Raw genomic sequence first — 26,105 nt, 5'->3', positions numbered from 1 at the left:
GAAGCATCTGTGGATGCATGACAGGGTACGGTTGGCCTTCCTGACTGCATCCCCACACTGTCAGCCCCTGTTCATTTTGGCATCTACAAGGAAGGCCTTTGACACTGTCTCTCACCCCATTCTCATTAAAAAACTAGGGGACTGTGGTGTTGACACTTACACAGTCAAATGGGTCGCCAACTGGCTGGAGGGCCGAACCCAGAGAGTGGTAGTGGACGGGTCATTTTTGACCTGGAGGGATGCGGGCAGTGGGGTCCCCCAGGGCTCGGTCCTCGGGCCCGCACTGTTCAACATCTTCATCAGCGATTTGGACGAGGGGGTAAAAAGCGCCCTGTTCAAATTTGCTGACGACACTAAGATGTGGGGGGATGTGTGCACGCTAGAAAGGAGGAATAGGCTGCAATCGGACCTAGACAGGTTACAGGGGTGGGCAGATGAGAACGGTGGGTTCCAACACTGACAAGTGCAAGGGGATGCACCTGGGGAAGAAGAACCAGCAGCATACCTACAGGCTAGGCAACTCCCTTCTCATGAGTGTAGAGGCATATTTTTCAACAAAGATGTGGCGGGCTAGAACTGAGTGTGCCCATTGACCCCAAATTGGCATGGTCAAGGTTCATTAGGAGAACACAGCCATCCTTAAGGACCCCATCCTGTGACAGATGGCATCAAATAATAATGGGTGAATTGCAAAACTTTTGGCTTTTGAATTTAGTTTAGTTACTGAATAATTTTGAGTGCTTCACCAGATGACTTCAAGCCCCTGAACCTGGGATAGCATTCTTTGAGAAAAGGATGTCTGATGAAATTTCTAAGACTTCAGTTTTCAGTCATGGATGCAGTTCCTCAGACAATCCCATCCTGCCTCATGTTTCACCATTTGTCCTTCTAGGGTAGACCAAAAACCATAGGTGGAGAAACCCTTTCAAAGTTTGACTGGATCCTAGAAACTGATTAAAGAACATGGAGGGTCTTCTTTTCCCCAACATAGTTACAAAACCCTGAAAACACTACATTTTTGAAGACATGTATAAACAATATAACAAACCAGCAACATAAGTTTCAAAATAGAAACTTCTTTCTAGCTGTCGGGCTCCCATACACAATCAGTGTAACTCCAAGTTATCCAATAATTATTTCTTCCAGGAATCATTCTCCCTCTCTCTCTCTGTCTCTATTTCTGCTCAGGCTTCACCCAACCATGTTGATCAGTAAATTAGATGTTCAATGAAGCTTCCTAATGTCCACTTGACTTCACAGTCCCTTCCCCAGTTCTCTCTCACTTGTAAAATCACTAGCCAGTCCAAGTTGATATTTCAGACAGCCAGTAAACATGTCCACACTGGTGATTGATCCTGGGTGTTTCTCAACAGCCTAATGAGTACATATATTAAGATATATGCATTTTATCACATCAGGCTTTACAGCCCTTCCCTTAGGATACATTTTATGGAAGCAATAAGATTTTTACAGCTTCTGGAAAGCCTCAGGTACTGAATAGCAGATTTATATGCCATCTAATTTGAGCAATACTACATTTGTAAATCGCGGTCATTGGACTTGAACATATGCAGCCAAGATTCAAAATATCCTGTTTAAGGGATTTGGCCTTTTTACATGCAGAATTAGTACTTAAAATCTGGAGGGCACAGAGATAAAATATCCAATATAGTAAGAATTTTAAATAGAAAGGCTGTAGGTGTTTTAAAGTTGAGCAATTGTGCCTATAAACTTAATTCAGCTTTTCTCTCAGAAAAGTACTACAGATATTGTTAAATTTGACCTTATGTCATATATGTCATACTATAGATTAGCATTATTATAGTGAGTGCAGGAAAATTAAATATGAAATTAAATTGCCATTATAGCCTTACCATTTGCAGTTGATTACAACTTCTTCAAACCAATCTTTTTTGGGTTTACTAAACAAGAGGAATTTCTTAAATCAGAAATATTGATCCTGTCAAAGGTTCAAAGGTGGAGGTTGTCACTTACCATCTGTGAATGTCAGGCCCTCTCTTGACCTCACTGGAATTTAAGGCATGTCAATACAGCTTGCTGCATTGTTAGGAAGTGAGACCCAAATTAGCTTAGGATATGAACAGCATTCCCACTTTCCCATTTTTCTGGGAGAGGGAGCAGCACATTCTTTCCAAACCAGGATTACCCTGGTCTGGGGAAGGCATGGGGAACCGTGCCTCTCCTCTTCCTGGTCCTGGGGGGGAACGGAGCAGTGGAGAAAGACTTCTCTACACCTTCCTTGAGACCAGGAACCCTTTTTCTCCAGGAGCAGAGTAGAGGAAGCAGTAGAAGAAAGTCTCCATTTGTTCCCCAAATCAAGCAGTTCTCAGTCTGGGGAACAGACAGAGAGCATTGTTTGCTACTTCACAACCCTTCGGGACTAAACTGGGAAGGGAGTGGAGCAGTTCACTCTTGAGAGGGAAACTCTCTCAGGAGAGATTTTGCAGGAGTCAACCTGGAAATTCTTTCTCCCAGAGGGGCCATGTTTCCTCTGGGAGAAATTGAATCAGTGGATGTACACTCCTAGTTTCTACTGGTAAAATGGCAATTCTTCCATTAGAAATGTAACACTTCTACATGGCCTCAGTTACCAGAAGCAGTATAGCTATGTTAACATAGCAATCAGCCCTCACTAATAGATCCTGCTTTGTAGCAAGTCTAATCAGTTCAAGAGAAGTACCACACTCTCATGATGATACTGTTTCTGGTACCTGGGCTAGAATTTTCAGTACTAGCATAGGTATCTTTATAAATGGCATAGTATTCTGCTATGTAGGCACACCCTAAATGGGCCAAATTCTGCTTTCTGCTGAAATAACTGGGAACTGTATTTGTGTAATTGATAGCAGAATTTAGTTCCCAGTAAGGCTGGGCTAATCAGTTATTAAGAATCTGGGTGTGGCACATAAGACTAAAGACATTTAAAGGTCAGATTTTGCTTCATACTGACAAGATATTGTTGATTTCAATGGACTGACCCCTGATGATTGTTGCTGTATGTGAAAGGAAAGTTGAGTGCAAAGATGGGAGAGGAATTGTTTAGCATAGCAATATGGAGTTGCTACAAATAATGGGTAGTATTTTCAAAATCCCCAAAGGGATTTATGAACTTAAATTCTATTGAAAATCAATGATGTGCAAAATGGCAAATTATCCCTACATTATTTTCTTTCTAAAACTAGAAGAGTCTAATCTTAAAGGTCTAACATAATAGGCTCATGCTCTTCCTCTTGGAAGATTATTCCACCAGTTGATAAATTGTGCTGCTAATAAGGTTTCACTGGATGCATCTACATGTTCATTAATGTGCCATAGTTATTGTTCATTAAGTTTAGTACTTGGTTAACCAAGTACTAAATCAATGTACAGAAACTCAGTACTATGCTGTAGCATCAGCACACAGGTTTTTAGTGACACTTACTGCACAGTAACGTACATTTTTATCCAGTTTCTTTGTCCAGATTAACACAGTTTTTGCCCAAAATGCCACTGTGCAGTGTTATTAGGCCACTGCACAGTTGGCATCTCGTGTAGATTTGCCCACTGTTACTACCTGATGTGTAGGGATTAAGGAAAGGAAAAAAAGTATGACCTTAATCACATAAATGACATATGTGATTTCCTAAATCATATAAACAGGACTTTCAAGTCCTGTTGAAAGAAAGAAGTAAAAACCAATTATATGAGACCTTTCAGAACTAGACTAACTGTGGTGCTGCAAATCGCACTGTAGGAAATGATTCTACATTGACACAGGAAAAGGACAAGTTAGTCCAGTTTCATTGCTATGGTTAAACACTACTAAGCAGAATTGAAGAAACCAATGTGGAACCTGAACTGTAGGATAAATGCTGTTCAGCTGTCAGTGTTTGCAGTGAGGGAGCCAACTTCTACTCTGTTACACAGGTGCAGTTTCTCAGAAGTTAATGATCTTTCCCAAGTGTCACCAAGGGCAGCATTTAACTGGCTGTTCATCTGCGCTCTATTTTTTCCACTGGTATATAAACACTCTCTTTCCTGCTCTTTAAATCTGAAGGAAGATCATCTTTTGTGACACAGGTGGGGATGCTGTCTAATATTCATTTAATCTGTCTTGGTTGATGACTCAAGGGTGAGGAGGTGGAGGTCCTTTCTGATAGTCACTCAATAGGTTATATTTAAGGGCTGTTAAGAGAAATTTCTTTGTGGGGAGCTATAATGGCTCTAGCTCATGCTTCTGGAGGGAGCATCCAGATCTAGTTGGATCTGCAATCTGATAAGTTATTAGTACAGCATATATGACTCATGAGTCAGTGGACCTGAGCCCTGCTCTAAGGGTGGAAGAAACACAAGAGTTTACTGTATTGCAGGTAAGAAGCAAAACACTTTTTGGGAACCAGAAAGGGGAAGAGATACAGGGAGCCTCCTAACCATGACACCTTTCTACTCCTAGTCTATCTTCATTTAACTAGTGCAGATGGAGAGCATTACTCTTTCAGCACCTGCTGCACAACTATTTAGTGCCCTATCCTAGGGAGACGGTTCTTGCTCTCAAGTCTCCCTATCAAGCTTATTCATTCAGTCTGCACACAGGATCCTGGATCTGGCTCTAAACCAGAAGCATGATTTTAGCATTTACCAATTTCAGATATGATTAAAACTAAAATTAGTCAGTGAAATCCCAGATGTGCAATCCTGCAGCAATAAGACTACATAGGAGATTCAAAATTTTGGGAAAGAAATAAAATTATTCTTGGATTCCCAAATAGTATTAAAGAACATTATATGTACATAAAAATATTAAAAGCAGCAATAGTAAATACCTTGACAGTGTAATTAAAATGGTAAAATACATTATACTGTTCATTCTGTTTCTCTGAATCAAGTGCAGATAAAATACACCCAGATCAAATTCTCTGGTGGCTTCAAACATTCAAACTCAGCTGCACATAGAAGCATTTCCCCTCCTATTCCAGAGAACTCATCTGCAGGGGCAAATTCCTGTTCCTGGAGAAGGCAATAGGCATTTTGCCACTGACTTCAATACAACCAGGAGTTCACTCCAGTTGTGTTGTTTTGCTTTGACATCTTCCAGCCCTGCTGGGCTCCTTGTACCACTTTGTTCCATTCCTCTCTCATACACTTCATTCATTTTATCCACAACTGACAAACAAGTATTTCTGGCAGGCACAAGGGGTGGCAGAGGATGTTGAAATACTTGGCAAGCTATCTGTCCATACAAGCAGCTGACTGTCATGGCTGCTGCAAGCATCTGGGAGATGCTGTTCCTTCTTTCATTGCAACAATCAGACTCTAAAAATCTTTCACATAAATAGTTGGCAAAAACATCCAGCTATCTTTCTTTTTTTTTGACTATGGTAGCGGATCCTGGCTAGTCTATTCATCTGTTCCTTATACTAGATGAAGCTGTGCTACGATTTCAATTTAGTTCTTCAATTGATTTTTTTTTTTTTTTTTTAGTTTTGTGCTCATTTAATTGCTGCCAGGATGCATAGCTGGCTTTTCAAGGGGCAATGGAAAAGGCTTAGAGAACATCAGAGCTTTCAAATCACTTTTGGGCAAAAAATGTGTGTCAGACTTTTCAGACTCTTGCAAACATATTAGCTATTAAGGAAAATCTCTCAGACTGTAATATGAATGTATTTAAAATTTCAGTCAGAGTAAGTATCATGGCAGCAAGTCAATAAATAAGGATTTTTGCAGGTCTTGGATTTACATCTTTGCTGGTTTGATCTCCCGAAGGTAAATCCCCCTGCACTGCTCTGCAGCTTTCCTTCCCCCTTTTCACCCCTCTTTTCCAGAGAAACCACACCAACAGTCTTTCTCTGACTCTCTTGTGATTTTTTAAAAATTTTTATATCATGGCTCCTCCATATATTTGTCTTCAGTCATATTTTTTAATCAGTCTAACCAATGTTTGATGTATAGTGAATTAAAAATACAGATGACATGGAAATATGTACTGGGCGTCAGATGACTTGGTAACTGAAGGCATTTCTACATGTGCTCCTTGAAGGGAGGTTGGGGGGGGAAGGAGAAGTGGGGGCACTTTTATTAGAGCAGCCCCAAGAGCCTGAGCCTCTTGGAGCAGCTCTAATTAAAGCACCCAGAGCATCTCGTGTATCAGTGTCCCTGTACTTCAAAACTGTGGTGGGGGTGCTTTATCTAAAGCTCATTGAATGAGCTTTAAATAAAGTGCCTTTGCTGCCATTTTGAAGTATAGGGACCAGTGGCATATGGTGGGTTTCCGGCACCCAGGTGCCAATACTTGCATTTGCCCCCCCCATCCATGCCTAGAGAGCGGTAACTGCCACAATGCAGCAGACTCAATTAATTTTGATGCAGCAGACTCAATTAATTTGCTCATGTATGAGCACCTTCAGTGGTTAAGTTCATTCTGGACGTCTGGTGGGTATAGGAGTGGCTCTCTGGGGAGGGAGGGCCTAGATTGCAAGTCAGGTGGAGCATTCTTGATCAACAATTCACATAAGCAGGTGCTTCTCAAAGATTCAGTGTTAATGCAATCATCTTTTCTTTAGAACACATAATTTTCTCATCCCAATTTGAAACATTTCAGAGCAGATTCTGTAAACTCTTATTTTTGTTGACCTTTGTTGTCAAAAGTGCAAGCCAGATTCAAATTTCTTTTAGTTCTTGGAACCCTCAATCAGATACGTACCTGATCTGCTAAATCTGGCTAGGTCCAAAGGTATTACAGAAACTATGTTTTCATAAGAACAGAGATTCATTACATGACAGGATACAAAAGATGTGTAGGGTGTAAGATTATTGCTGTTATTATAGAATGTTTTCTATTCTCCTGATTGGCTTGATGACTTCATACATTTATTCTAGTACAAAGAAGCATGTCCTAAGCTATTGGGAGCTGTTAACAACAGCTTCATCATTGCCTCTTCGGGAACCATATAATTGTTACAAATAGCATGTGTGTGTAATTAAAACACTATTCTTAGTAACTAATTTCTGTACCTGGCAGTGCTGCAGAATAAGTCAGTTTAAAAGCCATGTAGGTACAGCTTGCTTTGCATCGCTGCCAGGAGCTGGCAGTGAATCTCCAAGGAAACTTCTTAGTCTTGGAAAGGTTTAAAGTTGTAATCTGTCCTTGAGCTATTTACACCTGAAGTTAGTATGCAGAGACCTCAGGCCTGGGATCAAATCAGGGAAACTGAAATTAAGGGGAAAGATAACTCACCTTTCAATACATGGGAGAGTGTCTTAATGGGTAACTAAGGTGACATCCTGTTAATTCTAAGAAAGTACTGAAGAACATCTGGCAGAATTCCCCCTTGACTTTATTTCCAAGCATAGATGTTTTGCCGGCACAGCCTTGGAGTCTCTCTCCATCTTTCTCTAAATCATCTTAGGGTGATATGTTTACTCTGGAGTAATTCATCTTTACTCTGGGGGGAAAAGTGGAGCTGACATACATCATCCAATCTTACACCAAGGTAAGTCACTTTTAACTCCAGGGTAAGGTTACTTTGTAATAGCCTATCATAGCTCTACACAAGAGTAGGTTCCACCAGTGTGAATGGTGGCCACCCATGGTTCTAGTCCATTTAATTCCAGGATAGCCCTTTGCTCAATACAAACAGGTTTTTATCAGCTTCCCCATCCTTTTTGCAAGGTAGTGTAATATTGCCAGCTGTGGGCAGCTGTTCTGAGAGGGCTGGCTGTATCTATCTGCTCTGGACTCCACTGTGATTTTAATTCGGAGTAAAATCCAAGGTGAATACCCGGAAGTCAATGTGTCATGTGTCTCTGCCTCTAGAAATTATACTGTGATAACAACTTTATAACATACACGACTAGAATGAACTGATATATCAGATTTATTCTATATATCTGAAATCTGATTTACTTACTGCCTTTAAATCTGTATGTATGAATAAAGATAGGGTTCAATAGCACATACGTTGTTTAAAAGAATCTGGATCAGCCCCTACAATACAGATCCTGCTTTCAGATGTGCATTGGATTCCGCCCCCACCCCCCAGCCCACTCTCTCCAATAGGAGGTGGGCAGCACCCATAGTGCCAGGTCCAACCCACACACCAGACTGGCTCCCCATGGCTTGCAGGGTCAACTTAAAACCCATAGGCTGGATCATAGGGCTCTTTGGGCTGGATCCAGCCTGCAGGCCACATGTCTGACACCCCTGCCTTAGTTCCTCAGGAATTACATATGTTACTGTGCAGACCAATGCACATTTTTAAAATGTAAGTTTCCTGGATGTTTTACAGTTAGTTTAGAAAAAGGCTCACAGAGTCTCTAAAACAGCATTCATGTAAATTAGATACTCTTATCCTGCTCTGGTGCTTCCATGTTCAGCTGAAATCTACAAAAGCCACAAATAAGTGTCGATTCATAGATTGTAAGGCCAGAAGGGATCTCAGAAGATCATCGCATCCAGCCTCCTGCCGCAAGCAGGAAAGACAACTGGGGGTCAGGTTACCCCAGCAAGGTGACTTTCTAGTCTCCTGTTGAAGATTTCCAGGGTAGGTGATTGCACTACCTCTGGAGGGAGCTTTTTCTACAGTGTGGACCCCCTGATAGTGAAAACGTTTTTCCTAATGTTGAGCCTAAATCCACCTTCCAGGAGTTTGTGGCCGTTACTCCTGGTTTTCCCCTCAGGCGCCCTGGTGAAACAGTTGCTCACTGAGCCCTTGATATTCTCCCCTAGTGTATCAGTGAGCTGCTACCAGGTCCCCTCTCAGCCTTCTTTTCCTCAGGCTGAAGAGTCCCAGATCCCTCAGCCTTTCCTCATATGGCTTGCCTTTTAAGACTCAGATCGTATGGATGGCCCTTCTTTGGACTCTCTCAAGCTTTACCTCATCCCTATTAAAGTGCGATACCCAGAACTGGAAGCAATACTCCAGCTGCAGTCTCACCAGTGCTGAGTAAAGCAGAAGAATCACCTCTTTGGTTTTGCTGGAGATGCGTGCCAGAGTATTATTTGCCATACTAGCTACAGCATCACACTGCTGGCTCATATGCATACTGTGGTCTATTATTACCCCCAGGCTCCTTTCATTCATGGTGCTAGTTAGTTTGGTGCTGCCAAGACTGTAGGTGTGTTGGGGATTGCTCGTCCCAAGGTGGAGCACTTTACATTTCTGGATGTTGAACTTCATCAGATTCCATTCCACCCAAGCTTGATTGTCTGTCTGGGTCAGCCTGTAACTGTAGTCTATCTTCAAGCGTGACCACCATAGCTTGGTATTGTCCACGAACTTGGCCAGTGAGCTCTTCACCCCCACATCCAAATGGTTAATAAAGAAGTACTCAACTGAGCACCAAACCCTGTGGGACACTGCTGCCCACTTCTCGCCAGGATGATACAGATCCGTTCACTATGACTATAGGTTCGATCCTGCAGCCAGTTTCTCACCCACCTGATTGTCTTGGAGTTAAGCCCACAATACTCCAATTTTCTTGTGGGGATGTCTTGTGATACTAGATCAAAGGCCTTTTGGAAGTCGAGGTAAACAATGTCAACCTGCTGTCTTGTGTCCAGGTGGTGTCCTGGTCATAGAAGGAGATGAGGTTGGTAAGGCAAGACCTGCCCATGATGAAGCTATGCTGGCTGTCATTCAGAATCTTACGTTCTGCAGGCTTATTGCAGATGGACTCCTTGATGAACTTTTCTAGGATTTTCCCTAGGAAGGATGTTAGGCTGATTGGTCTACAGTTATCCAGGTCCTCCTTCCTGCTCTTCTTGTGGATGGGCACAGCACTGGCACTCTTCCAGTCCTCAGGGACTTCTCCAGAACACCACAAGTTGTGGAAGTGTTTTGCCAGGGATTCCACAATGACTTTGGCCAGCTCCTTCAGCACTCTCAGATGAAGATCATCTGGTCCCACTGACTCGTATAACGTCTAATTTTATTAATTGGGCATACACCAATTGTATACACCAATAGTAGGACGGTGATTATACCTACTGTGCTGATCCTCTACTCTACCTGGCATGGTTTTCCCCTTGGTTTGGTGAAAGACCAAGGAGAAGTAGTCATTCAGGAGTTTCACTTTCTCCTGGGTGCCAGTAACCAGCTCTCCTGAGTTGCTGAGCAATGGCCCCACACTCCCATTTGTTTTCCTTCTGTTCCCTATGTACCTAAAGAAGGACCTCTTGTCCTTGATTCCTGTTGCTAATCTAAGTTTGGTTGCCACTTTAGCCTGTCTTATCTGTTCCCAGCAAATGTGGGCCTTCATGGAATGGTCCCCCTTGAGGCCTGCCATGAACTTCCATTGCTTTTAAGCTCTCTTTTCTTTCTTAAGAGGAACGTGATTTCCCTGTTTAGCTAAGAGTGCTTCCCAACCCTTCTGTTTACCTTTTCTCCACATGGGAATGGATTTCCTTTGTGCTTCAAGGTTTGTGTCCTTAAGGAACAACTGATTTTTGTGCACACCATTCACCTTTGGTCCCTAGTCCCATAGCACTTGCCCTACTAATGACCTAAGCTTGTTGAAATTTGCATTTTTGAAGTCCAAGACTTCTATCCTGCTATCCAATATGTCTGCCTTATGTCAGACAGTGAACATGATGGTTTCATGGTTGCTGTTGCCCAGACTTCCCTCTATATTTAAGTTGGTCACCAGGTCATCTCCTTTGGCCAGGACCAAGTCTAGCAGAGCATCACCTCTGGTTGGCCCATGCACCCCCTGAAGCAGGAAGAGCACCTCGACACAGGTCAGAAAGGATCACAACTGATCCAACTTGGTCAAATGTTCCTCCCAGGAGACGTCTGGATAATTAAAATCACCCATGACAACCATGTCAATTGCACATGTGGCCTCAGTCAACTCTTGGGTGAACTCCAGATTGAGTTTTTTCCCCTCATTTGGTGGTCTGTAGTATACACCTACAGTTAGGTCTCTCCCATTGCACTCTCCCCTCACCCCCCACCTCCCAGCAAATTGATTCAAAGGGTTTCATGCTGTCCATTTTTTGGAGCCAATGTTGGCCTCCAAGGAGGAGTACTGCTCTTTCACATAGAGAACACCCACTCCACCTTTCTTCCCCACCTGGTCCCTTCTACGTAGGGTGTAGCCCTCTGTAGCTACACTCCAGTCATATGAGGAGTCCCACCAGGTCTCCATAATTCCTACTAGATCATAATGCCCGCTGGAAAGTAGGAAGGCTAGCTCCTCCTGCTTGTTCCCCATGGTCCTGGCACTAGTATATAGGCACGGAGTCTCCTACTGAGGCCCTTGTCTTCCTATCCTATGCCACAGCTCCCACAAAAGTGATTCTCCCAGTGTCCCTATCTACAGAGCTTACTTGTATGTTGGTCCCTGGACATGTTTGAATTTGTGTATTCAATATATTGTAGCACAAGCCAAGTTGTTAAGGATGAAAACTTGGGTCTCAGTCCAGCAAGTAGATAATTGTAGGTCATTGTGTGTCCAGGTGGAGCCATGGTTCTTCCTAGGCAGTTCCAGCTTCAGAATTAACTAGAGCATTAGGCAAGAAATCTGTAAAAACAGTGCTCATTTTTAAAAGTACAGCCCCTTTCTATTTTTTAAGAGGTGGCCAAAGAAGAAGATGCATTTTACATAAGACTGATCACAAATAGTTTATAGCCATATACACCTACTTCTTTCAGTGTCACCTTCCCTACTGTAGTCCTGTAACCTTACTTCAGTTGGGTGCTAGCAGTCTTCAGTGTGGTGAAGGGTAGATGCACAAAAGTTGTCCAAGGGAAATTCAGCAGGAGGTGAAAATGAGTAGATAAATGAGTGAGTCCCAACTGCTTCACAAAATAAAACAGGGCTGACAGGAAATAGAAGTGTGTGTGTGTGTGTGTGTGTGTGTGTATGCAATGGGAGTCTGAATTTTACCTGTAGCTGCACTTAGGACCATGGCAAAGTCTGTACCATTGTCTACTAACAAGACAACATTCTGAACTGCAATACTTTGTGTGTGTGGTTAAGGTTCAAAGAAAAGAAATTCAGTATCAGCTTTCATACTTCCACAGGTGGATCTAGCAGAGGTGCAGCGGTACAGTTGTATCCCCCTCTGATTCTTGATCCAGTCAAAGTTTAAAACTGGCAGTGGCAGCAGTGATGGAGTCACTTGACTTCATGGCTCATTATAATCTACCTTATTTCTTCTCAACTCTTCATTCCACAGGTGTTAACGACCCTCTATCCTTTTTAATAGTCTTGATGTTCCACTAATGAATCCATTCTTTCTGCTGCAGTTCTGCTGTCTGGTGGCTGCTCCTGGTAATGAAGGCCTGAGGACGGCTTTTAACTCTAGCTAAAAACATTAACGGAGGCATGGAAACATTAACTCAGGTGTGGAAATAACTTTCAGTGAAGCACTGGATGCACTGTCAAGATGCTCAAGAAAGTTTGATTTCGTTTTATGAATTGAAAAAAGAAGTCCATTTAATTCAAATGACTACAGGACTAAAGAAACAACATCTTTTGACGATTTTTGTTGTGTTTTTTAATATATAATGCATGATATAGAAAATGAATGCACACTCCAGTAAATCTATTTGTTTCTTTGTTGTTCTTTGACTGAAGAATACAAGTCCCTAGTATATAAATAAAGCTCCTAGTTTCATTTTACCTGGACAAAAATGTGATCAGATTCATCCAAAGAACCTTGTCTGCTTATGTCCTTAGACCAACATGGCTACAACCTACACCCCTGTAACATGGAAGATAGTGCATTCTGCTGTTTAAAATGGAAACTGTAAGAGCACACACCAACTGCTGAAACTTCCTGAGCCTGATGATGGGTTTTTGAACCCAAAAGCTTGTTTAATAATTGTTTTCCAAGTATTTAAGTCGGTCTAATAAAAGATATCAGATTCACCCAAAGAACCCTGTCTGCCTATGTCCTTAGACCAACATGGCTATAGACCGGGTGTTTTATGATGCACCACACCATCTGCACCCCTACTTTCAAAATCCTAGATCTGCTCATTCATATTTCTGAGTAAAACTGCTCACATAATGCCATTTATCTCATTAGCAACAAGAACATTCTCCCACTAAAAGTCTGGTTGCCACATGTGACTCAAGGGATGCGTCTACACATTCATTATTGCACTCATTATTGCACCATAATTATAGCACATTAAGTTTAGTATCTGTAGTAACAGGTACTAAACTTAATGCACCATAATTGGTGCTACTGTGTATTAGTGCGAACTAATGCTTTTTTGTGACACTTAATGCTCACTGGACTAAGTCTAATGTGCATTAATGTATTAGCATGGTTTTTGCCAGCCAGTAGAATTAGTCCCATGGGCATTAAGCATCACTTGTACATGTGCCCAAGGTTCCCAGAAGTTAGCACCTCTCATCCTTAGTTCCACCAGTAGTCTTCCTCTCCACCAATATGCTGCCTGGCCTCTGTATGGGACAGAAAGAGACAAGTTTTGTAGGTGGCTTCCCTACCCCAACAGTCTCTTTCCCATCTTGGGGTTATGGAAGACTATGATCCATGTGGCATACGTGTTGAATAATGACCAAATAGTTCAGGCTTTCAGAAGACTGGCATTCAATCCCATGCTCTGCCCCAGAGCTTCTGTGGGAAACTGATTTTCTCCATGCCTTGGTTCCTGATTTGCAAAATGGAGATAGCAGCACTCCCTTGAGTCAGAGGATCTGATTCAGTGTCCAGGCTGTGGCACTGCTAGTTTCCTTGCTCCATCTGCTAGAGATTTGTTACATGCTGATGAATTTTAAACTAAATTTGAGATAGCCCAGGAGCCTCCAACCCAAAAGCCTAAGAGCTTTTGCCAAGGTTCCAGACTCCACTCTTCTCAGACCAACAACTCTTTCTTTCAGCAGACTCTTCCTTCCTGCATTTGTCTTGATGGAAAAGAAATCCATGGCCTGATTCACTCCACAAGCATCTTCAGGGGTTGTCTCCCTATTGTCTTTTCACTGGAGGTGAGAAGATGTAGGGTATCTATCCTCTGTCTTCAGAGGCTGCATCTCTCACCACTTGTCCAGATTTCCTGGAGGCTTAGAGAGACCTGTGATCTTTTTAAAGAAAAAAAACCTCAAGGACAAGTGAGGAATCAATTTGCATCCACTGGTATTGGTTACACTTCCAAGCTTGTCTCTGCAAAGAAAGGATATAGGAGCTGAGGGCAAGACCCTGGGCTGGCATAAACTAGCGTAGCTGCATGGAAGTCAGTGGGGTGTCACCAATTTATTAATCTAGTTTTTTTGTTTTGTTTTTTTAAAGAAAAAGCTGAGTTTCATCTTTACGTTTTCCCAAGTTAAGCTGGGCCTTGTAACAATGATCATTAAACACCACAAAGTTAGAGGAAGTAAATATTTAGAATGACCTGCATGTTTAAAATAATCAATTAACCATTTAATCCCCTAGTGGTCTGCTAGATATAAACAAAACAGAGCACTGCTACGTGCTCAACAAACATCATCAGCAATCCTACTAATGGGATAGAAGATTAATAGCAATTGATGGGTATCAGAAGAGGTTGCCATTTATATAAGCATTCACAAGTTCAGTTTCTTATCTGGAAAGCATCCAAACTACTTTATTCTGAAAATCTTGCAAAAGGTTTATCCTGCCTCTTCATTCTGATCAGTCACAAGGAGTCAGGCAGGACGTAATCCTAGCAAGAGGAGAGAACTGAAAATGAAACGGTTTTAAAATGGTAATTTTTTCAAATGTACTACATTTCATTTTATTTACTTGAAAAGGGGGTCGGACTTGAAGATCTGTTCAGGTCCCTTCCTACCCTAGAAACTATGAAACTATGGACCTGAGCTGTGACATTTGGCCCCTCCTCACAAACAGTGTAAATTTTTGGAGACAGGGACTTTCACTTACCATAAACCTATCTTTGCATACCCATGAGCACAAAACTCCATTATACAAACAATATTAAGGTAGCAAAATCAAGCACATAAAAGTTAGCAAATCCCCAAATGAAAGTTACCTGTGCATCCTCATTTTACTTGCCTTCTGTGCAGTCCTTGTGAGAGAGTCTTTAATTCCATGATCACATACTGTTTTCACCCAGTGGGTCTCTTCCAGTACTCTGAGCTGATGGAGCTCACTCAATGAGCTGCTATATCCTTTACTTTCTCCTTATTGTGCAGTGTGTGAGCCCATGTCTTATTTGCTGCACACTATTCAAATTCGACTGTGAAAACAGAAGTATTCCTCTTTCCATAATATTTGTCACTATAATACCAATTGCTTCACAAACCATATTAAATTATTTTCACAAGGCAGTTTTATTCCCATGTAACACGTGCGGAATGCTGGGATGTTGGATGCTGGAAATTGTTCATTTTCTCTCTGTGAAGCATATTGAAGTTACTGCAATACGAGCTAAGTAGCACAACCCAGAGTTAACCCTCACCTGATGCGACATAACTTTGAGATGTCCAGAGAACACACAGGATGAATTAACACACTTTAATTTGTAGATGCTTGTATTTTAAGTGCCCTTAATATGTGTAATGTGTGACTTCACCATAAGTCTGCTACTGAGTATGTGCTATCTTCAGTTTTCCAAAGGCTCGTGGAAATCATGAGCCTTTCCAAAGGCTCAAGTCATTACTTGACTAATTTAAGCAGGTTTTTCACACGGAAAGCAAATGGCATACCCCTGACAACCAGGATAAATCCATACCAGATTTCAAATTCCTGCTTCAAAACTTAGGGAGCACTAAAGTTTTTTCAAAGAAGTTTGGTAGAATTTTTAACGTGTAAAACAACAAGCTTTTATTTCTCAGAAATGGCTTAAGTTTTTTTGGCTAAAATTAAGAAACAAGCAAAACCCCAATATTAAGCAGATACTGGCATGAACTATTTCATTCCCAAATAGTTTGACCTTGGAGAAGCTATGAGCAGCAGAGGACAGGGTTACAAAATGAGAGGTGCTAGGCAATGACTGTGCCTCAGTTCAACTTCACAGGCTACAATACTACTCACCCCACCAGTAACAAGGCATGGTTCAATGTGGTCCCAATCCTAATTGAAGCTTTAGGTTCCAAAGTCCTGTGACCAAATTTTGCTCTCATTTCCATTAGTGTAACCTAGTGGAGTTTGTCCAGATTTATCTTGGTGTAATAGACCCAAAATAAATTAGCTTTTTGGGGGGCATATTCTCTTTGGGAAAACAATCATTTTATTAAATGTTATCCTCTACTTTGGAAAGTCCTCTGCCCACTCACCTCAAATAGTGTCAATTTGTTAATCCATCAGGCACACTGCAAGGCATGGTTAGTTTTCCATGCCTCTGGGGGATGAGGAAAGAAGGGGCTGAGTGCTACTACTGTGCCCAGCAAGAAGGCTTATTTATCACTGTCTTTGTTGCTCATTTTTTTGTTGTGACAGGAGTGGTGTATTTTCATATTACTGTGGGAAATAATTGTGGAAGAGCATCCAGACCACAGCTACAGTGTACCTTCTAAGAGTAAATGAGTAAAAGTAGAGGAGAATATGCAGAATTTTTCCCTTTAACCCAAGAAGCATATACATGATCCTTTTAACTCTGCCAGGCAGGAAATGTGAAACGACATCCAAGGGCAGACCCAACTTCTCTCAGAGGGCAAAGAACAATTAACACATGACCCCAATATGGCCAGAAGTTAGTGCTTTACAGATTTGCTTGTAGATTCTGAGCACATTTACGTGAGATTAGAGCAAATTACTTGCAGTAAGAGTCACTGTCTACATGTGCAGATGCTTACTGTGCAGTAATTTGCTGTAATCACAAGTTAATTTGCTCCTGGTCAAATAGGCAGCAGGGGGCAGGATATTGCTCCCTGCTCATGGGAGCTGCCTGCTGCTGGGGCAGGCTTTTCCACCTAAGCCTGTGTGGGGACAATGTCCCCCAACCCTGGCAGCAGGGAGCTCCCACTTCCCACTGCACAATCACAGAACGGGGACTGGGAGAGTTCCTGCCTAACTAGGGGCTAACTGCTAGCTGCCCACTGGAGGGTCTGGGCAATGCGCTGGGACCTGCCCCTCCCCTGCAGCTCTTTCCAAGCCCTCTGCCCCTGATTGGGAAGTCAGGGCCAGGAGCTCCCTGCTGCCAGGCAGGGGGACGTTGTACCCACCCAGGCTCTACCACTGGAGTCCACCCTGGCAGCAGGCAGATCTTGGAGGCAGGGAGCAATTTCCCAGTCCCCACCAAGAGACAGCTGTCTCCTGGCCCTGTGCTCCCTGCCAGGCCCCAGGCTAGCACCCAGGGGGTGCCTAGAGCTCCCCCCTGGCTGGTGCAGGGGGCTGGTGCAGGGCTGGAGGGGGTGGAATGACACTGCTGCCAGGAGCAACAAATCTGCTCCTGCATCCCTACACGTGTAGATGCCTGCCTCGGGTGGGGTTACTGTAAAGTAATTTACAGTACACTGTTGAAGACTGTTATCAAATGCCCCCTCAGTCATGTTTTCTCCAAACTAAATAATCCCTGTTCTTCCAGCCTTTCATCATAAATTGTATTTCACAGATAACTAATAATTTTTATTTCTTTCTGCTGCACTCTTTTCTATTCTGTCCATATCTATTCTGCCTAGAAATGAGGTGCCTGAAACTAGCTATAGAACTATAGGTGAGGCCTTGCCAGTGCCAAATGTTACCGTGTCCAGCCATCTTTACTGAAAAGTTGAATGATGGGTTTACTTGTATCAAAGTTCTCTGGCCTTTATTCTATGTTCAGGAAAACTTTCTGGGAAAGAATATTTCTTCATCTTTTGGCTACCCCCTCCTTCCTTTTGGATATTTCTGTTGAACCAGCTAAAGCACTTTGGGTATCAGACCCAAAGCATTAATATTTGAAGAAGGAAGAATGTGGACTTTGCCCCTTGGGATAGTTGTGACCAGTGCTGTTAAAATCCCATGTGTGCCAGCTCACAGCTGTTGTAAAACAATGGAAATACCAGATGACTTTCACTTTAATGAGGGAATAACTTTCCTTTCCTGGTACAGATATATAAATTAAGTAGCATAGTAGATCAAAACATCAGGATGCACTAACAACCTAAGCACGTTAACAGAGACTGGGATATGGCACAGCCTAATTTTGAGAAAATTGTAGGTCTCCTGAACACACAACCTCTATTTATTACGTTGACATTGAACACTGCAGGCTATGATCAAATGATATCTGAAGATAATTTTACTTATAAAACATTGGGTTATGCCTTTTATTCCTACATAGATAGAACGTGCTGTCTTAGATAGTCCTGTTATGGAGGATTGATTAAAGTAAAAAGCTACAATCTCTTACTGAGTACCATGACAGTGTAACAGTGTGGGTATGAGGGAGAGGGGAAACAGGCCAAGTTCATCCTTGATATAACTCTGTTGACTAGAATGTGGTGATACTTCAGGGATGAATTTGACCTAGTGAGGTTATAAGTACCCCTTAAACCAGTAGGGCCAAACTTTTTGGTTGGCATGCCACACATCAGCCCCACACCCTCCTTGAGGACCACTCTGATCCTTTTCCCTGCTAATCTGCTGCTCAGCTTTCTGCTTCCAGCCTTGTGCTCTTTGATTCTCTGCTTTCTGCTCCCTGCCCTATTGGCCACTGTACTGCCTGTGCCCTCCCCAACCAGCCACTTGCCACACACAGAGGCTTCCTGTGCCACTTGTGGCACCCAAGCTACAGTTTGGCCACTCCTGCCTTAAATGATACACTCTTCCTTAGAATCAAACTTGATGCATTTGTGCTCCGAGATGAATGATGTGGCACTCCTGTGTAACACAGGAACACTCTACAATATTACCTTTTCTCGTTCTATGCAGTTTGCAAGTCCCAAATACTCAAAAAATAGATGAGTCACTGAAAAAAAGGTTTGTGTCCATATGTGAGCAATTGCCTATTGTCTTTCCCTGATGTATAAAGAGGAAATAATGTATGTCAATACAGCATGAAATTATGCAGTGCAATATACACTCAGGAAATGCTGTAACCGCACTTTCTCTTTCCCATGTGATTTCATTTTGGGTTGTGTCACCGCAAACTATTGAATGGCTGTGTAAGTGGGGGAAGCAAAAGCAACAAAGCCAACATGCATTAGTAATGCTATTAATACCCCCTTTAATGTCTGTCACCACCAATCTCTAATGCAGCGCAGACATAGAACATGATGAGTAGTAGCTCTGTGCAGTGCAGCATGCAGTCAAAATGCTTCCTTTGAAAAGTGGGGAGGCAGATTTGGAACATCTGAACAGAATTATCAGCAAACTGGATGCAGCCTGGCAATATTCAGTCAGCAACTTGAACAGCTGTTACTGATGATCTCCTTTTTGAATGCTTTTTGTCCTCCTATGTGAGCAATACAGGATTGGAATGGGATCTTGCAAATACAGAGGAGCTGTATCAGATTTTTCAAGTGGATCACCTGCAGGCAGCTAGAATTTCTTCTCCTTTCTCCTTTCTTTCTTGTCTCTGTGCAAATACTGGCAACTTGCTCTAACATCAGCCTTTGACAGGGTTACCTTATTATCTCACATATCACCCCCTGCCCCTCAAAGAAAATGCACCTTGTTTTGAGAAGGCAAGATGAAGAAAAAAAGATTTTTCCAGAGTCTTTCCTGCTACAGCATGGGCTTACTATGGCTGAATGCTCCCAAGTGTGTGTGTCACTCACCATTTCCTTCTGGCTCCAAAGCTCAACCTTTAACACCATCACAGCTGCTGCCAAAATAATTGGCTCTGTCCTCTTGTGTGGGCCCAGGCAGCACAGCCTCTGGTAGCCATTACAGCATCTCTGTGCCTCTATTCCAGCATGAACATCTGGAATAAGCTTTCTTGCTTAAAACACACACCCCAATTTTGGATGGCTAATTTTGGGGAAAATATCTCTGTGGCATATGAATAAAAGCAGCATTTCTTTAGTATTCCTGTTGCAGAGTGTAACAGAAATATATGTGACGCAACATCACTAATAATAACCTGACCCAACATAATGCTGGCATCCTGCTGTTTCACGTTTCAAGGAAATATTGACATAGAAACAGAAGAAAGAGAACAGACCTGAAATTCCTTGTGCCAAATCTTTTAGCCCTTTCCCCTTTCCAGGACCCAGCTGGAAGGCTTTAAAGCCTAAAATAAGAGATCAGCTTAATGTTCTGCAGAGAGGAGAAAATGTAAAGGTCTGATAACTTAAACCTAGAATTTGTTTTGTCATGTTGTTGACTGAGAAAATATATCAAGGGCCAGTGGCAAGTAAGATGGTTTGGTGACACACCCACACACACCACACTGCTTCTGACATCTGCTGATCATAAAACATACTCTCAAAAATTACATTTGTTCAGTGGTCCAGGAAGAATTGTTATGCTCACCTCTCTCCCCAAGCACAGTTCTCACCTACCTGCTGTAGTGTCAATCCAGAGTAGAAGTTAATTGAGCTATAAAGGTATAAGGCACTGGGTTCAGGAGTTTCAGACCTAACAGCCTTGTTTCTCTGACTGGCAGATCCTGTGACATCTGTTCTAGAAACTCCCTGTTCATGCAGAAGGAGGTACTAGCCCTACTGTGGCAAACTTCAATGGACAGTGGGCAGCGTGTGTAGCAGAGCCAGGGGTTTTGTATCACCAATGAACCTCAGGTGAGGTAGGCTTTATTGCATGGTTTAAGGGAGACATTTCATAGTGAGCTTATGTGGTGTTTGATCCTTTAGGGCAATGGCTTGGCTTCAGAGGCTAATCAACTAGGCCACACATGTACATGTGTGGTTACATGTTATAGGGCACATGTCATGTTAAGCAACACTAATGATGTAAAACCTGTCACTTCCTTCCTCCTTTGCTAATTATTTTTATTGTGTAACAGAGGGGTGTCAAACTTAGCAGGCTCAAAGGGCTGGATGAGTAGCATGGGGCTGATCTGCAGGCCAGATGGGCATAGCTGGCCTTAGCAGTGGACAGTGTAGGCAACCACCCAGGGTACCATGGTCAGGTGGATCACACACACACACACACACACACACAAGCGGCTTGCACTCACAACACCACTCTCCCCAGCTCTGCCCTGCCCCAGCTGATTCCTGCCCCAGGCAGGAGCAGCGGTGCCCTGCCCAACCTGACCCTCACCTCCAGCCGCTGCTCAGGAGGGTCTGGGCTGGCCGCGTGCAGGTGGGGTGATGCCTGCTCCAGTCTGCCCACCTTACTCCAGCACAGCAGCACTGGTGCCTACCTGCCCATGTGCCTGTCTGGTGCACCATGTTGCTCCACCTCCCCACTGGACTGTGCCCTGCACCTCTGCCCACCTGCTTCTGCCTGGAGTAACACCACGGTCTTGGGGAGAGGGTGGGGAGGAAGAGACAAAATACAAGTTTGCCCAGGGAACCAGTTTCCCTAAGGCTGGCTCTGCAGATAGGGCTCACAGAGCAGCCCCATGCTAGATGCAGCTTACAGGGTTGGTCTGGTGTAGGTGCTGCAGGGGTGAGTCCAGCGTGTCTGTCTGCAGTGTGTGGGTTCAGTCCAAGACCCATGAGTGGTACAGTGGCTTGGATGATAGAGCTCCATGGATCTTTGACACTCCTTGTGTAGCATCTAGGGACCTAGGGCAGGTCAGGGTCCTATAGAACTAGGCAGTATATAAATACGTAGTAAGCAACCATCCCTTTTCTAAGAAGTATACAAACCATACATTTATTCTAGAATTATTATGAAAACTTCTGTTAACTACAGCATCTTCCATCCTGAAGAATCACTAAAGGCTTCCCAGTACACAGTATTTCTGAAATGCAGGCTTTAGAGCCCACCAAATACATAGCATGCTGGACGTGTGGGAAGACATTTGCAGTCAAAGCACAACCTTATACTAACAATGAGCACCCTGTACCCTGTGAGTAACAGCACCCACATAACACAAAACAAGGACCATGATTTTTAAGATCTCACCTGAAGTACCTTATAAGTCACAGACTTCATGGTATTTAACTTCATCTATCAGAAAATTAACACATAAATTTGGTTCTGCTAGGATAGGAAATGTTGCTTGTCCAGAGTCTTTCTTATGCACCTGAAAGGTATCCCATTCAGCCACCTATTTGCTTTATATCTCTTTCTTCCTAGCACTGCTCTACTTAAAGATTTCTCAGCATTACAACTCCAAATCACTAGTCAGTGGTTTATATAACTATGCGTGCAAAGGTGGCTTGGTAAGCTGAAGCAGTCAAGGTCTGAGTCTTCTATATAACAGACTAGTAACTTTCTATATTGCAGTAAAACAACATTCCCTCCAGTCAGTTGCTCTTAATTCCCCTGAACCTTGGAAATCAGGTGGAGGGAATATGTGCAGCCATTTCAAGTATCAGACACAACTGGCCTGAAAGAGTAACACAACTGACACTAGTATATGCCGTCCCTTTTCCTCAGGCAGCAACAAATTATGAAAGTTGGTTGAAATACATTTGGGTTGAATAAATTACTTTGTTAGTAGTAACATTGTCCACTGAATTAAAAACCTGATTTGCAGCATTTGTGACAGAGGGATTTCAGGAAAAAAACAGAGTTTTACCAAACTTTGGATCTCTCTGATAGAATCGGGACTCTGAGTTTCCCTGGAGTATTTCTGTTTGATGACAGGGTAGAGTTTTGTTCTACATCCATCCCCATGAAACTGAACAGGGGGTTCTCCACAGGCCATACACTCAAAGGTTCTTGTGGTGTCTATGGAGACATTTGGTCACACAGCATCAGTCCTGGATCCTACCAGCTCCATTAGAATTGGTGTCATTGCATCTCTTGATCCTAGAGTGCTCCCTGTGAGGGTGGCAAGGCCAGCCTGTGGAAGGAAAATGCTGATCCCATCTGTGTTCACTTACTTTACCTATAGAAGGTCCATAGGACTGAGAAGAAGAGCAGGCTATAGAGACCAGCCAGCAACACTGGCCTGCCCCCTTCTCTGTCCCTGTATGGATCCCAAATCTATGGAGTTAGTGCAGGGCTGCTTCTGTGAGGTCAGTAAAAAGGCAATAATGTTGTAGTGACAAAACTCATTTCTTGCCCACCCCCAGTCCCAAGTCAGCATCCACCCCCAAAACTGGAGTGCACAATACAGACTTGTGCGACCATGAGTTATAATCCAGCTCAGCAACTGAACCTGAACAGAATTAATAGCTGACATGGTCAGAAGACTTTTTTGTTAGGCTCCTTCACTTGTTTCTGTGAGGTCCTACCTAACATGTAAATGTAGAGGTGGATGTAGAGGTTGATGTCTTACCAACTTTACTGAGAAAGTGAAGGTCACTGTAGAGCTTCAGTGAATGATAACTCTTTTAGGCAGCAATGTATCCTCATATACCTTAAAAAATGTCTTCTGTATTTATTAATATGGTCTTTTGTAGCTATGCTACTGAAGACTACCAGAAAACATACTGAGCAACAAGCACCCTGCCAGACTTTTCACACTGCTCTAACACGCAATGATTTATTGTATTCATTTTTAATTCATATTACTTATTTATTAAGCATCAACAATGTGTTTGGTGCTGTACAAGACACAGCAAAAGGCAAGCAGTGACTAAGCTGCTACACAAGAATTGCATCACTTTACGCTCGGTGCTCAAGAGATTAACAATTAAACAAGGGGCAACATAGTGGAGCATTATGTCCAATGATGGGAGTGGGAAAAGGACACTAAGATAATCTTGAGGTTGATATCAGGAAAGCAGTGGGGACAACTCTACACTTCTTTCCTACTATCCCCTTCCTTGCTTGTCCCTTCACCTAGAGGCTTGTTTGTGTTATCTTCCTTCCCCCACTAGATCTTGCTGCCACAACACCTGTAAGATATAATTAATGACTAATGCTCATTTGCTTATTTGCCATAAAAGATCAGTTCTTTATTCAGCAACTTCTGTAAGTATGTGACCCTGAGGTTGCATTCATGTTAGCTACTGCAGTGTGGTGGTCCTCACAAGCTGTTCGGTCTGAGGTTGGATAAGCTTTGTCTCTAAACCCTCTCCTGTGTTCTTCCTCCTAATTACCAGCTCCTTGGTACAGCCAGGTGGGAAACAGATTTTCTACCCTAAAAACATTCCAAAAGCTTTTCCTGTTCCATGTTAGAAGTTAAATCAGGGCCATTTTAAATTCTACAGGAAGAAGCCTACCCTGCAAAGAGAAAGAGGGATGTGAGAGCCCCAGGTTCAAGCCCCCATTCCAGAATAGTCCCTTGCTATCTAGCAGATTTAGAACTTTGAACATAGTTGATCTACCTCTCAGGTGAATTATATAATTGGTTCCTACTGTCTATATTGAAGGGTATAGAGTAATGTAATTGCAGGGGGTGGCAATTAGGATGTTCCCCTAGGAGAAGGGTTCCTTGTTATACTTCTAGATGGGTATGTCTCTAGACCTGCTGTTGTGGTTTAGTGGTTGAATCCTTATTTGTCATGTGAAAAACCTGGGTTTGATTCTTGGCTATGTATCTAACTACAGCTACTGAGGGCACAGACTATCATGACTCAGGATGGCTTTTGGGGTCTGTCTCAATGGTTTAAAGGAGGGATGGCAGGTCTGGGCAGCCTCCATTTCTCCATACTCCTGCCTAGGTGTATGTGTTGAAGGGCCGGGTGACCTCCCACATGTACACAATGATCCAGCAGGATTGATGGTTGCCTACTACTGTGTGTGTATGTATGTATGTATGTGTATATATATGTGTGTGTGTGTATATCTATATATATATATCTATATCTGTCTGATTTTTGATGAAGATTTCTCTCTGGATGTAAGAAGCAATTCCAACAAAAGTTTTGTCAAGGCCATTATATTCTTGTAAAAAGTTTCAGGGTCTGTGAAGTGACATTTAAATGAAAGCCATATCATTAGCCACCAAAAAAAAAAAAAAAATCCCAACCAGCTCTCCTCTAGGAAATGTACCTTTTTTTTTTTTTAATTAAAAGTCCTAACCTTTAAGATAGGCTGCGACTAAAATGTCAGCATTTTGTGTCTTTGAATGTATAACTGAGTGGGGGTTACCATTACCCCTTCAAATTGTCCATTTTGAAGGCTACAGGTTTGACGCTGCCTTCACAGGGACCCAAATTAAGAATAAATCTACTGAAGTCAATGGACTGCACAAGCTTTGCATATTAAAGGTACGCAAGCTGTCTGTTAGGGCTGTGCAAAGCTTCAGTCCCTGATTCGATTTGGCAGAGATTCAGCCCAATTCAGTGGCCAAATCTCTGAATCTGAATTGAATCAGAACCCTTTAATCTCTATGAATTGAACTGAAATCCTCTGAATTGATTTGGCAATTCGGACATTTGCCTGGCTTTGCTTAATTGTTTCATAGTCCTTAGCGCTGTCTTTGTCACATGATTTATGGTTATGTGTTAGGCCATAAGCTTCAATATGGTTATGCTTTGCCAAAATAACCCAACAGACTGGAGAGATGACTTCCAGAGATTTTGCCTTTAGAATTGTCTATAAACAAAATGGGTGTGTCTGAGTGTTTTAGGGTTGTTGATTTGTAGCCATGTTGGTTTAAAGACACAGGCAGACAAGGTTCTTGGGTAAATCTGATATCTTTTATTAGACCAACTAAATAGTTGGGAAAACTGTTCTTGGCAAGCTTTTGGGTACAAACGCCCTTCTTCACACACTCACACAGTGAGTGTCTGTACCTAGAAAAGGGTCTCTTTTTAGCTGTGTGAAGCTTCAGGTGCCGATTTCAATTTTGGAGGAGATTTGTTCTGATCTGGCTGCCAAATCTCTGAATCCGAATCAAATCAAGAGACCAATTGAAAGGTTCAAATTAATTTGAAGCTCTCTGAATAGATTCAGAAAAGATTGAGAGAGCTTTGGAGATTCAGGCAGTCTGTACTCACTGCCACAAGGAGCTGGACCCAGGTCTGTGCTGGTAAGTAGGGTGGGGGAGGGGACCATGGGGGGACCCCTGCCAGGACCCATCCCCTGCCTGCTCCCCCAGTCCCACTCCATGTCTGTCCCACCTGCCCCAGCTCCCAACATTTTAACAAAAAGCCCTGACTCACTGGGTGCTACCCAGTGGGGGGGGGCAATCCCCACTGCCCCCCATGACCCCATGCCATGTGGGGGGCTCTGCCACAAGTCCCCTGACCCCCAC

The sequence above is a fragment of the Crocodylus porosus genome, unplaced genomic scaffold (genome assembly GCF_001723895.1).
Source record: "Crocodylus porosus isolate Cpor-Errol unplaced genomic scaffold, CroPor_comp1, whole genome shotgun sequence".
NCBI lineage: Eukaryota > Metazoa > Chordata > Crocodylia > Crocodylidae > Crocodylus > Crocodylus porosus.
The sequence above is the reverse complement of the archived record's forward strand: the minus strand, read 5'-3'. Positions refer to the sequence as shown.